Source organism: Gopherus flavomarginatus, chromosome 3 (assembly GCF_025201925.1).
Source record: "Gopherus flavomarginatus isolate rGopFla2 chromosome 3, rGopFla2.mat.asm, whole genome shotgun sequence".
NCBI classification, from domain to species: domain Eukaryota; kingdom Metazoa; phylum Chordata; order Testudines; family Testudinidae; genus Gopherus; species Gopherus flavomarginatus.
Window position 1 is genome coordinate 243,322,735 of NC_066619.1, and position 12,571 is coordinate 243,335,305.

Here is a 12,571-nt window from a genome sequence, read left to right on the forward strand (position 1 = left end):
TGGTCAGTTTGTAGTTGGAACCGCCGTCCCCAAACATATGGGCATAGCTTTTCCAGGGCGTACACAATGGCATAGCATTCCTTTTCACTGACTGACCAGTGACTTTCCCTCTCAGACAGTTTCTTGCTGAGAAACACGACAGGATGGAAGTTGTGATCTGTTGCTTCCTGCATGAGCACTGCTCCTATACCACGCTCAGATGCATCTGTTGTTACTAGGAATGGCTTGTCAAAGTCCGGGGCCCTGAGCACAGGGTCAGACATGAGCATCGCCTTAAGCTGGGTAAAGGCCTTTTGACACTCATCAGTCCACTTAACGGCATTTGGCTGGGTCTTTTTGGTCAGGTCGGTCAATGGGGCAGCGATTTGGCTGTAGTGTGGTACAAATCGCCTGTAGTATCCGGCCAAGCCTAAGAAGGATTGGACCTGCTTCTTTGACTTTGGGACAGGCCACTTTTGGATAGCATCCACCTTGGCCTGTAGGGGGTTTATGGTTCCTCGACCCACCTGGTGCCCCAGGTAAGTCACTCTGTTTTGGCCTATTTGACACTTTTTGGCCTTAACAGTTAGTCCGGCCTGCCTGATGCGCTCAAAGACCTTTTCCAGGTGTAGTAGGTGTTCGGGCCAGGAGTCTGAAAAAATGGCCACATCATCGAAGTAGGCAACTGCAAATTCTCCCAGTCCAGCTAGTAGACCATCTACCAGCCTCTGGAAGGTGGCGGGTGCATTTCGAAGGCCGAAAGGAAGGACATTGAATTCATACACCCCCGCATGGGTGACGAATGCTGACCTCTCCTTGGCAGGTTCATCTAGCGGTACTTGCCAGTACCCCTTGGTTAAGTCTATTGTAGAGATGAACTGGGCACGTCCCAACTTTTCCAATAGCTCATCGGTACGTGGCATTGGATAGTTGTCCGGACGAGTTACAGCATTTAGCTTACGGTAGTCCACGCAAAAGCGTATTTCCCCATCTGGTTTGGGTACCAGAACCACTGGAGATGCCCATGCACTGGTAGATGGGCGGATTATACCCATTTGTAGCATGTTCTGGATCTCCCGTTCTATAGCAGCTTGGGCATGAGGAGACACTCGGTAGGGTGGGGTTCTGATTGGGTGAGCATTACCTGTATCAATGGAGTGGTATGCCCGTTCAGTCCGTCCTGGGGTGGCTGAGAACAATGGGGCGAAGCTAGTGCACAGCTCCTTGATTTGTTGCCGCTGCAGACGTTCCAGGGTGGTTGAGAGGTTCACCTCTTCCACGCCACCGTCTTTTTTCCCGTCATAGTAGACACCGTCAGGCCACTCAGCATCATCTCCCTGGACTGTAAACTGACAAACCTGTAAGTCTCTGGAATAGAAAGGCTTGAGAGAATTAACATGGTACACTTTAGGCTTTAGTGAGGAATTGGGAAATGCTATGAGGTAGTTTACAGCTCCCAGGCGCTCTTGGACCGTGAATGGCCCTTCCCATGATGCTTCCATCTTATGGGCCTGTTGCGCCTTCAAGACCATAACCTGGTCTCCTACCTTGAAGGAACGTTCTCTGGCATGTCTGTCATACCAGGCCTTTTGCTCTTCTTGAGCATCCTTTAGGTTCTCTCTAGCAAGGGCTAAAGAGTGTCGGAGGGTGCTTTGTAGGTTGCTTACAAAGTCCAGAATGTTAGTTCCTGGAGAAGGCGTAAACCCCTCCCATTGCTGCTTCACCAACTGTAATGGCCCCTTAACCTTGTGACCATACACAAGTTCAAATGGTGAAAACCCTAAACTGGGATGTGGTACAGCCCTGTAGGCAAACAGCAACTGCTGCAACACTAGGTCCCAATTATTGGAGAATTCGCTGATGAATTTTCGTATCATGGCCCCCAAAGTTCCATTGAACCTTTCCACCAGGCCATTGGTTTGATGGTGGTATGGGGTGGCAACCAAGTGATTCACCCCATGAGTTTCCCACAGTTTTTCCATGGTCCCTGCCAGGAAATTAGACCCTGAATCTGTAAGGATGTCGGAGGGCCAACCTACCCTGGCAAAGATGTCTGTTAGGGCCAGGCACACAGTGTTAGCCCGGGTGTTACCTAGAGCTACTGCTTCCGGCCATCGGGTAGCAAAGTCCACTAAAGTCAGTACGTACTGCTTTCCTCTGGGCGTCTTTTTTGGGAAAGGGCCCAGAATATCCACAGCTACTCGCTGAAATGGGACCTCAATTATGGGGAGTGGCTGGAGAGGGGCCTTGACCTGGTCTTGAGGCTTTCCCACTCTTTGGCATACCTCACAAGACCGGACATACTTGGCAACGTCCTTGCCCATCCCCTCCCAGTGGAAGGACTTCTCCAACCGGTCCTTGGTTCTGTTCACCCCAGCATGGCCACTGGGATGATCATGGGCTAAGCTTAAGAGCTTCTCCCGGTACTTAGTTGGAACCACCAACTGTTTTTGCGGCTGCCATTCTTCCCGGTGTCCACCAGAAAGAATTTCCTTGTATAAAAGTCCTTGGTCTATAACAAACCGGGATCGATTAGAAGAGCTGAGAGGCGGTGGGGTGCTCCGTGCCGCCGCCCAAGCTTTCTGAAGGCTGTCATCTGCTTCCTGCTCAGTCTGGAACTGTTCCCTTGAGGCTGGGGTCACCAGTTCTTCCTCAGACTGTGGACTTGGGCTTGGTCCCTCTGGAAGCGATGTAGGTGATGGGGTTGTTTCCGTTGCTGGTGAACCGCTCTCCGCTGGTGCACCTGAGGGTATTTCAGGCTCTGGCTGAGCCTTTTGGGTATGGCTGTCTGTTGCTTCTGCCAGTTTTGGCTCGCTGGCGCCCTCTGGCGTTGAGTTTGAAGATGGGGTTGCACTTGCTGGTGCTGGTTGCTGTTCCAGTTCCGGGCCTGGGACTGGAGGTGCTGTGGCTGTTTCAGTGGTTGGCATGGAATCCGGGTCCACTACCTCTGTCTGGGTCTCTGGTAACACAGACGGGGCCTCTGTGGACGGCTCAGGAACAGGAATGGGTCTGGAAGCTTGCCTGGTTTGGCTACGTGTAACCATTCCCACTCTCTTGGCCCGCCTCACCTGGTTGGCCAAGTCTTCCCCCAGTAGCATGGGGATAGGATAATTGTCATAGACTGCAAAAGTCCACATTCCTGACCAGCCTTTGTACTGGACAGGCAGTTGAGCTGTAGGCAAGTCTACAGCTTGTGACATGAAGGGGTAAATTGTAACTTTGGCCTTTGGGTTGATGAATTTGGGGTCAACGAAGGATTGGTGGATAGCTGACACTTGTGCCCCCGTGTCTCTCCACGCAGTAACCTTCTTTCCGCCCACTCTCAAATTTTCCCTTCGCTCCAAGGGTATTTGAGAGGCATCCGGGCCTGGGGATCTTTGGTGTGATGGTGGTGTAATGAATTGCACTCGCATGGTGTTCTTGGGACACTTGGCCTTGATATGTCCCAGTTCATTACACTTAAAGCATCTTCCATCTGATGGGTCACTGGGCCGAGGTGAGTTACTGGAGACTGGTGAGGTTGAAGGGTAGGGTATCTGTGGCTTTACTTGGGTGGTATGTGGGGTCTTTGGCTGTCCTCGGTTGTAGGGTTTATGGTCTGTGTGCCCCCTGGGGTAATCGTTCCCCTTGACAGTAGCTTTCTTGCTTTCTGCCAGTTCCATCCATTTGGCTCCAATCTCCCCCGCCTCAGCGATATCTTTGGGATTTCCATCTTGTATGTACCGTGTGATGTCTTCAGGAACACCATCCAAGAACTGCTCCATTTGTATGAGGAGGTTCAGTTCTTCCAAGGTTTGAATGTTGTTTCCTGTTATCCAGGCCTCATAGTTTTTTGCAATGCAGTAGGCGTGTTTGGGAAATGACACCTCGGGTTTCCACTTTTGGGTTCTGAAGCACCGACGGGCATGATCTGGGGTTATCCCCATTCGGTATCTGGCCTTGGTTTGAAAAAGTTTATAGTCATTCATTTGCAGCTTAGGCATTTCAGCTGCCACCTCTGCTAAAGGTCCACTGAGCTGTGACCTCAATTCTACCATGTACTGGTCTTCGGGGATGTTGTACCCAAGACAGGCTCTTTCAAAATTTTCCAAGAAGGCCTCGGTGTCATCACCTGCCTTGTAGGTGGGAAATTTCCTGTGCTGTGGAGCAATAATTGGCGCCGGGTTGTTAGGGTTGGCTGGCACATGCAGCCCAGCTTTTGCCATCTCCAGTTCATGTTTTCTCTGTTTTTCCTTCTCTTCATTCTCTTTTTGTTGTTTTTTCCATTTCTTTTTGGTGTTTTTCCATTTCTTTTTGGTGTTTTTCCATGTCTCGGCGGTGGGCCGCCTCTTCTTCTGCTTGTTTCCTTCGGTAGGCCAACTCTTCTTCTTCTAGTTTTCTTTTGTGTGCTGCCTCTTGGGCTGCCTGTTCTCTTTGGAAGGCTGCCAGTTTCATGCTTTCTTCCTTTTCTTTCATCTCCATCTGTCGCCTGTGTTCAGCTTCTTTGATTTGTTCTTCGGCCTCAATTTTTGCCTTAGAAGTCATGGTTCCTGTTTTCTTGTGTTGGGGTGCCCTCCGGTGTTTATCTTTTGAACTGCAGGTTCTGTTGCCTCCTGAAGTCTGCCTAGCAACAGTGCTTTTAGCCCCTTTCTCTCTCTAGCTAATGTTCAATGAAAGGAAACCAGAAAAACCACTTTATTTGCATGCATATAAGTGCTGGTACTTGCCTCCTAATGGGAGGGCTATTGCATGACAAAAGACCCTCAACAGTCTCTTAATGGCTTCTCGCTTAACATGCAAGCCACAAACTGCCAGAGAGAGCAGAAAAAAAAAATTCTCTCTGGTTCCCTTTCAAAACCAACTGTTTCTCTCTGCTAAAAAGCCCCTAGCAGAGAAAAGAAAAATAAAATATTTCCACTGGCTTCTGGATTCTGTCTATCCCGTAACCGCTGCTACACCATATCATAACCTTAGTCCCAGTTTTGGACCTTAGCGTCCAAAATATGGGGGTTAGTATGAAAACCTCCAAGCTTAGTTACCAGCTTGGACCTGGTACCTGCTGCCACCACCCAAAAAATTAGAGTGTTTTGGGGCACTCTGGTCCCTCTGAAAAACCTTCCCTGGGGACCCCAAGACCCAAATCCCTTGAGTCTCACAACAAAGGGAAATAATCCTTTTTCCCTTCCCCCCCTCCAGGTGCTCCTGGAGAGATACACAGACACAAGCTCTGTGAAACTACACAGAGACTCCCCCCTCTCTGTTCCCAATCCTGGAAACAAAAAAGTACTTTCCTATTCCCCCAGAGGGAATGCAAAATCAGGCTAGCAATCCAACACACAGATCTCCCCGATTTCTTCCTCCCACCAATTCCCTGGTGAGTACAGACTCAATTTCCCTGAAGTAAAGAAAACTTCAACAGGTCTTAAAAGAAAGCTTTATATAAAAAGAAAGAAAAATACATACAAATGTGCTCTCTGTATTAAGATGATACAACACAGGGTTAATTGCTTCAAAGAATATTGAATAAACAGCCTTATTCAAAAAGAATACAAATTAAAGCACTCCAGCACTTATATTCATGCAAATACCAAAGAAAAGAAACCATATAACTTACTATCTGATCTCTTTGTCCTTATACTTAGAAACAGAAGACTAGAAAGTAGAACTACTTCTCCAAAGCTCAGAGAAAGCAGGAAGACAGACAAAAGACTTAGACACAAACTTCCCTCCACCCAGAGTTGAAAAAATCCGGTTTCCTGATTGGTCCTCTGGTCAGGTGCTTCAGGTGAAAGAGACATTAACCCTTAGCTATCTGTTTATGACAAAGTGTTCCTCACAGGCAGAGGTAATTAAGGCATAAAAGGAAGAGGTCATGCAGGGAAAACCCAAGGCAGGCCAAGTTGGGGGAGAAAACTTAAGCACACGTTATCTGATGATGTGTCCTCACTGCAGAGGGAACTTGTTATCTAAATTCAGGTTTTTTCTCAAGTCAGCCTAGCTCAAGTGAGAGCAGCCACACTATGAAATAACACTAGCAGGGTTGTGTCCGCACTGGTGCTGTGCACACTCGTGTGTGATATAAGACTTCTGAGGGCATATTCCATGGCTCTTTGTGCAGTTGTATGCTGAGCTGTTCTATGAATTCTTTGCCAGTAAATTGTGGGAGAACTTGTCTGTCCTTTCTGGACACATGAGGGAATTGTGGGATGGCATTGAAGGACCAATGGCACTTGAGTGAGGCTAGCCTACATCCATACTGCAGAACAGTCATGTTAGTAGCTGACAGTCTCTGTTAACTCTTGCTTTAGCCCAGGGGTCAGCAACCTCTGGCACGCAGCTCTCCAGGGTAAGCACCATGGCAGGCCGGGCTGGTTTGTTTACCTGCCGTGTCTGCAGGTTCAGCCGATCACCGCTCCCACTGTCCGTGGTTCGCCACTCCAGGCCAATGGGGGCAGAGGGAAGCTGCGGCCAGCACATCCCTCGGCCTGTGCTGCTTTCTGCCACCCCCATTGGCTTGGAGCAGCAAACTGCAGCCAGTGGGAGCCGCAATCAGCAGAACCTGTGGACTTGGCAGGTAAACAAACTGGCCCAGCCTGCCAGAGTGCTTCCTCTGGCGAGCCGCATGCCAGAGGTTGCCGACCCCTGCTTTAACCTATGTCCCCTGACAGGCCAGACACTGTACTCAAGGTAAGAGTTTTTATATGTGGATGGAACTCAAGTTAGGATAACATTTGAGTGGTAACTTTGCAGTGAAGACAAGCCTTGAGTTAGCAAAAAACCCAAGCTACTGGAAGAGGGTACGTTTGGATTAGGCACAGTGGATTTATATTCTGTTCAAAGCAGAATGGGAAATCCATCTGCTTACTATTGCTCTATATTAACTATATTTAAATGGGGACTTTAATGCTGCATTGTACTTGAAATGTTGAAGTAAAGATAAGATATGTAAAGTAAGAATGAAATCACTCTTTCTCACAAACGGAAGAGGAGACAAAATTAGATTTTGTAATTTTGCAGAAAATAAGTTTTTCTTCAGAAACAATGAAACACATTTCTTGAACTGCTCTACTGATTTTCACAGAGAAAGAGGAGTCTTTGAAGTGGACTCAAAAATATTCTGAAATACTCAGTCTTCAGAAAAGCAGAATAAAAGAACTCTTCATTCTAGATGGAGATTCAAAACCCATGGGACAGAATCTAACTATTCAGAAATTAAAAGTAAACAGGGAATTCTGGCAAAATTGTTCCACCCAGAAAATGGCAAACATACAAAATAACTTGAATTGCCAAGTAAGACTATGATTGGTATTAGTGAGTCTAGGAATTGATGATAGAAACAGAATAGAATCTGGTTTTATATGGCAATTTTGATGTTCAATTACACTGCGTTTCTGTATGATGGATACTTGTAGTACACTGCTGTATCGACCACATGGCCACTATGTGTATGTTTGGATTTATGTGTATGCTCAATGCTCACTGTCTAATGGTCACTGTTAAAAATTCCTCTAAATCTATGCAGATTACATGTGTGCTGTATGACTGAAATATAACTATTCATAAAAATGATAGTGCCACTGTTAGACAATTGGAACAAATCTTATACAAAGTATGTCATGTAAGGTGTCAATGGAAAAGTTATGACTTGCTAAATAAGATTATCCTGTTTAAATCCTTGTATCATCACTGTATCTGAAGTTATGAATATTGGCTATATATCTATATCCCAAATGTTTGTTCCTGGGGCAACACCTACCACGTAAAATCTACATTGAAGCCAGACAACTTTGTGTTGATGGCCTATCAGAGACACTTAGCTCTCACAATGAGCCATAAAAGAAACTCTTTCCACCCAGAGAGTTCTTCCTGAGGACTCCAGGCTTCAAGGGGCCAAGGGACTTACTTTCTGAGTCATCAAGCCATGTAAGGATATGTGATATACCCATGTGACCCTGGATTCCATCTTGTGCCACTAACTTTCCACAAGCTTGGCTATGAGCTTTGTTTGGGACAGTAAAATTCCAAGCACAGGGCAAAAGGTATAAAAGACCCCTGAAAAATCTCCATCTTGCCACTTTCCTGCTCTGTTTCTCTGGACTGTGGATTTACAACTGGATGGAGCATATTGATTGGAAGTTACCAGAGAGATTTTACAAGCCAGCAGTCTATAACATCAGTGCTATAAACCTGATATAAAAACATTGCCATTATTTTATGTATATGATCTACTAACCATTTTAATTCTCCTTCTTTTCTTTAATAAACCTTTAGGTTTTAGTTACTAAAGGACTGGCACCAGTGTGATTAGTGGCTAAGATATGAGTTATATATTGACCTGGTTGTGTGGCTGATCTCTTGATTACATTGTTTTTCAATAACCACTCATCATAAAGTCAAGTGTGTGAGTGGTGAGATGAGGGCTGGGATGCCTAAGGAGATTGCATCTCCTTCTCAACTTCTGTCTCACGACACTGGTTTACTTTTATTACTAGCTTGTTATAGCTGGGTGGGTTCTCTGAGCACCTGCGTGGTGCTGGGTATCTGCATAGCTTACATGGAACAATCCTCATAACAAAATCATAGCCTGACACGTAGTTAAGCTTTATTTCTAATCTATAAATGGAGGTCACTTAGTCCAGCACTTCTCACACACACTACATTCTTCTACGTAGAAATATCAGAAATGCCAGTGGCATCAGACTGGTGGTACTTCAACGTAAGAGTTCTATATCTGACAGTGGCCTGTACCAGCTGCTTTAGAGGAAGGTGCAAGAACTCCTGTAGCATACAGTGATGGAATAACCTCCCTACAGGGAAACATTTTCCTAATCCCAGATAATTGGTTGGTTTATGCCCTGAAGCATAAGGGCTCATATCCCTTATAGGATTTTTTATCTTAATGTAACTGAATGGTCTTATGATTCATATAACTGTCTAATCCTCTTAATCCTGTTGAGCTCTGGCCTCACTGAGATCTGCGACTGGGAGCTCCACTGTGGCAGTGAGGCTAACTTTCCATTCTCTTTTTATAAAATGTATTTCTTCCTCTATCAGCTTTAACGTGTTCCCTTTTACTTCTGCTGGTCTAGTGTTCTCAGTATGGTAAAAAGGACATTGATTTACTTTCTTTATGGGCTAGCTTGCTGTTGAGTTATAAGCAGATGTACAGAGGTCTAAGTGGGGATGCAGGGCCCTGCCTCGTCCAGCACAGCCATGCAGGATTTACCCAGATCTCCAGTCTTGGCACAGGGGGCTGCTACTCCTCCCATGACTATAATCATGGAGTGGGGAAGAACAAGGACAGTGCAATGGTTCCACTCTTTCCCCATATCCCACTTAGAGAGATGAGCTGAGGTATGTGTGAGGGGGAGTAAATTGCACCATGTAAATGGCTGCAATAAGTTATTTTCTTCTTCCACCCCTCACCTCACTCTCCCAGACCAAGACAAGAACATGGTGATTCTGTCACAGTTTCATCCCAGGGCTCCTCCTGGGGTGGCACAGCTGTGCACCAACCCATGGCTTATGGGAAACTCTCTCAAGCTCAAATGGCCCTCATAATTTTACAAAAGGTGGGTGAGGTAATATGTTTTACTGGATCAACTTCTGTTGGTGAGACAGAGAGCTGCTTCTCTCTCTCCTGGAATCGACATGGCTACAATACTGCAAACAATACTTTACTTTATGTACTACTTCTGTGTAATCTCTAACTTTTTTGCCTTTAAATGACAGTCATCTGCTACAGAAGACATTTCCAACCCCTAATAACTTCTGTTCCTCTTCTGTGGTCCCTTTTGGCTATAATCTTTTTGAGATGGGATGAGCAGGGCTCACCATAAATTGGTATATAGAAATATAGGGTTAAAATGGACTGAATGGGTCATGCTCTTACCCTATATATATTTTTTTTCTTTTTTTTTCCCCCTCTCACCCCTATGGGTGGTATGTGTCTTCCTCAAACTCAGGTCCTCTACCAGAGGCCTGGGAGTTTGAGGGTTCTGTGCAGTATCTTAGCTATTCCTAGCACTGCACTCTTCTGGACAGAGAGCTCTGATGTTGTTCCTGGGATCTGTTGGAGCCACTCACACAGCTTAGGAGTCACAGCCCCGAGTGCTCCTACCACCACTGGGACCACTTTGGCCTTCACTTTCCACATCCTCTCTAGTTCCTCTTTCAGGCCCTGGTACTTTTGCAGCTTCTCATACTCCTTCTTCCTGATGTTGCTGTCACTTGGCACTGCTATATCTATCACCATTGCTGTCTTCTGGTCCTTAACTATTACCGATGTCTGGTTGATTGGCCAGTACCTGCTTGTCCGTCTGGGTCTGGAAGTCCCACAGAATCTTAGCCCTGCTATTCTCCACAACCTTCTGTGGAATCTCCCATCTGGTCTTGGGAAGATCTAGCCCATACGCTGGGCAGATGTTCCTGTACACAATGCCAGCCACTTGGTTGTGCCATTCAGTGTATGCTGTTCCTGCCTGCATCTTACATCCTGCCACTATGTGTTGGACTGTCTCTGAGGCCTCTCTGCACAGTCTGCACCTTGGGTCCTCTCTAGTATGGTAGACCCCTGCTTCAGTGGATCTGGTGCTCAGTGCCTGTTCCTGTGCTGCTATGATCAGTGCCTCAGTGCTGTCTTTTAGTCCAGCCCTTTCCAGCCACTGGTAGGATTTCCCAATGTCAGCCACCTCAGCTATCTGTCGATGGTACATCCCATGCAGGATCTTGTCTTGCCATGGCACTTCTTCTGCTTGATCTTCCTCCCATGTCTGCTGCTGCCTCAGGCATTCTCTCAGCAGCTCATCTTTGGGGGCCATCTTACTGATGTACTCCTGGATGCTTCGGGTTTCATCCAGGACAGTGGCTTTGACGCTTACCAAGCCCCGCCCGCCTTCTTTCCAGCTGGTATACAGTCTCTGGGTGTTGGACTTGGGATGGAAACCTCCGTGCATTGTGAGGAGCTTCCAGGTCTTCACATCGGCAGCCTCCATGTCCTCCTTTGGCCAGCTCACTATACCGGCAGGGTGTATCTGTTAATGGCGTGGATCTTGTTTTTCCCACTGAGCTGGCTCTTCAGGACCTGTCTTATCCTTTGATACATGGATGTTGCTGTCTTCCTTGCCTCCTCATCGTGGTTTCCATGTGACTGTGGGACGCCAAGGTACTTGTAGCTGGTCTGTATGTCTGCTATGTGGCCCGCTGGTAGTTCCACCCCATCAGTCTTGACTACCTTCCCTCTCTTCACTACCATCCGGCCACACTTCTCCAGTCCGAATGACATCCCGATATCCTCACTGTAAATCCGTGTCAGGTGGATTAGCGAGTCAATGTCTCATTCATTCTTAGCATACAGCTTGATGTCATCCATGTAGAGGAGGTGGCTGATGGTAGTTCCACTCCTAAACCCATACCCGTATCCAGTCCTTGTAATCTGGCTGAGGGGGTTTAAGCCTATGCAGAACAGCAGTGGAGCCAGTGCATCACCTTGGTATATGCTGCACTTGATGACCACTTCTGCAAGCTGCCTTGAGTTGATTTCCAGTGTTGTCTTCCATAGTCCCATTGAGTTCTTGAGGAAGGTCCTTAGTATCCTATTGACTTTGTATAGCAGCAGACCATTCACAGATCCACGTGTGCGGCATTGAGTCATAGACTTTCCTGTAGTCAATCCAGGCTGTGCTCAGATTGGTCTGTCTAGACCTTGAGTGACTGCTCTATCTATGAGCAACTGGTGTTTTGAGCCTCTGGTGTTGTTCCCAATGCCCTTCTGAGCTGTGCGCTCATGTACTGGCCCATATGGTCGTGTAGCTTGGCGGTTATGATACCTGATAGGATTTTCCATGTTGTGGGGAGGCAGGTTATTGGCCGGTTCTATTCCCTTGCAGGGATCTTTCATGATCAGCACTGTCCTTCCTTGTGTTAGCCAGTTTGGATGGGAGCCTGCTGCCAGCAGCTGGTTCATCTGTGCTGCTAGGCATTCATGCACTGCTGTTAGTTTCTTTAGCCAGTAGGTGCAGCTCTTCATGTTCTTGACCCGCTGCTGGATGTCTTCTACTGTGATGGTAACTGGTTTCTGTTCTGGGAGATTGCTGTGCTCTGTTCTCAGGTCCTGCAGCCACTTTGCACTGGTGTTATGAGTCTTCTCTTTCTCCCATATGTTCTTCCAGTACTGTTCAGTTTCTGCTGCTGGTGGCTCTGCTGTTATTGTGGTGTTGCACTGTAATTGAGAGTACACCTTAGATGGTTCTTTAGAGAACAGGGCATTTACTTTTTTGGCCTCTGCTTCTCTAGTGTATCTCCTTAGCCTGGTAGCCAGTGCTGTGAGCCTTTGCTTAGCAGTCTCTAGGGCTTCAGATGGAGTCAGGCCTTTGTATTTTTTCAGTAGCCCAGTCTTATCCTTAATCTCTACACCCTTCTGTAGTTCCACCAGCTGACTAACTTCTCTCCGAGTTGCCTTGGTCTTATCCTCCAACCTCATTTTCCAGAGTGGGTACATACTGTTGTTCTTGATCGTACAGCCAAGCATCTCCAGGATTACAGAGGCTGTAGCATATACCAGTTCATTGGTTTGAGTTACGGTGGTAGTAGGGATTGTCATGAGGGCCCTATT